Here is a 2500-nt window from a genome sequence, read left to right on the forward strand (position 1 = left end):
ATATATCATAAACATGAACATTCTTCAGCTGATCTTTTATCTATCTCTTATGATCTATACTCCTGTAACAACTCAAACCTCATGTTTATATCTATAAATGTGACAATCTGACCGGATACGAGTTGTATATAACGTAAAGGGAAAAGAATTTCAAATCCAAGCCGGTACCGTATGAACATTCTGATACAATCCCGATTTAGCTAACCTCATTAAATGACAGTAGCATTGAAAACCGTTTAAGATAAACAATTAAACTGTATTTCCTTTGATAGGTAAATCCTGAGTTCACTTCATTGCATTTCATGTAGCATAATCAAGACGTCATAATGACGAATGGGGAATTATAGATCTTCAAAATTTATTTATTAACGTACTTTCTTCATATTCAATTCAGACACGTGTTTCTGCTGGATAAGTTTCCTAGTGTCCTTTGATATAGCAGGTATGTGCATTTAGTTGATTTATATTAAATGAATTGCAACACATTCAGATCTGAAGGTTGATAATCATGTGCAGCTTTATTCGAGGTGTTACCCATACGGGTGAGTGGCTGGTCTTTTAGTAGATCTGCAGGCTGTTAAGAGATAAGGCGTGAACCGGCTAGTAACTTTTAACACTGGCAAGACCAAACTCTTATCTTTCAGTATGAAGCGGGATCCCTATCTTCATCCCGTTTGCATGTGTTATAGATCTGAGTTATTACAGAAATAATACATTTCTAAATCTCTCAGAGAGATTTATGCAGTAGTGATACGATGAAGTAGTTGTATGTTGTCAACTTAATGTGACAGTCCCCTGAAGAGAATAATACTTATATTGGTTAGGCCTAGGAAGCTGCACCGCTTCCTGTCAGCCTTGACACATTTCCTGTATGCTTATGTTTACAAGGGGGAGACAAGCACCTCCACCCAGCTAAGCCTGCATCCAGAGACATGTTTCTGACTCTTTGCTCGTCATCAGTCTGGAGTAGCATGATCCGCTAGTCGAAGATGCCTGTCAAGCTCTTGTAAACATATAATAACTCTAGTGAAATACTTCACGTCGTCAGTCTTTACCTTTTCTATTAGCGTTGTCACGGAAAGTGCTCTGATGAACTTTCGCTCTTGGTTCCAGCTCAACTTTTACCATCTCGCCTGACTTGAAACTCATGGTGTCTTCATCCAAATACCTGTTGTACTTCTACGAATAAGGAAGTCTTTCTACGGTCGTAGCCTTTTCCCTCGAGCAGCCAGATTTTGGAACTGTCTTCTATCGCATTGTTTCCCCGCCTTTTAAGTCTTTCGTCTTGATTTCTCCTTCTTCATAATTTCTTACACTAAGTAGCTTATCGCCTTCTTTGTGACTTTCTGATATATATATATATATATATATATATATATATATATATATATATGTGTGTGTGTGTATGTATGTATGTATGTATGTATGTATGTATGTATATATGTATATATATATATATATATATATATATATATATATATATATATATATATATATATATATGCATGCATGAATGTATGTATGTGTACATATATATATGTATATATATATACACACACACACATATATAGGTGTATATATATATGTATATATATATATATATATATATATATATGTATGTATGTATGTATGTATATGTATATATACATATATATATATATATATATATATATATATATATATATATATATATATATATACACACACACACACATATATATATATATATATATATATATATATACGTATATAGGTATATGGATAAGTATATGTATGTATCTATTCATCTGTAAATATACACACACGCACACACACAGACATGCACACGCACACACACAGACATGTGCACGTGTTTGTATGAATAAAACAGAATCCTAGGTGTCTGCGCTGCTTTCCGTTGGCGTGATGTGTATTATATCGGAAAAGCTGGTGAAAGACTACAGCGAAGTATTTGCTGCATACAGGCAAATATCCATAGTTTCAGACATGGTCTCTTTGTCTTCGGGGTTAAGTTATCAAGGTGGAAATGGAACACGGCCAGCAAAATATTGCATTTATATCACTTAAAACAACTCTCTAAAGCGTATACGGTATAAAATTCTGCTGTTTATCCTTTATATCCCTCTTGTCAAATTTAAAGAAGGAACCTTTCCGTAAGTTTGGATATTCCATTCACCACGGGAATCACGTGACTGCACTCCTTGTATATATAGAGAGAGATACATTTCTTTTATTAGCCACACAGGGCTCAACGAAGATGGGACAAATACAATGTAGAGCTTTTCTTTTTGGGAGGGGGAAGGGGGAAAAGGGGGGGGTCGATCAAAGGGATCGTAGGAAGGAAAAGGGGGGAGTTCGATCAAAAGGGATCGGAAAAAAAAAAAGGGCGATCAATAGGGATCGTGTATCACACAGTGATGTTCTCGTGTAAAAGGAGGGGAGGACAGTTTAGGTTTGGCCGTGGAAAGAAAAGCCTACGGAAAATACCACGGTAACCTTG

This window comes from Octopus bimaculoides, chromosome 8, assembly GCF_046866305.1.
Source record: "Octopus bimaculoides isolate indiv1 chromosome 8, ASM4686630v1, whole genome shotgun sequence".
NCBI classification, from domain to species: Eukaryota; Metazoa; Mollusca; class Cephalopoda; order Octopoda; family Octopodidae; genus Octopus; species Octopus bimaculoides.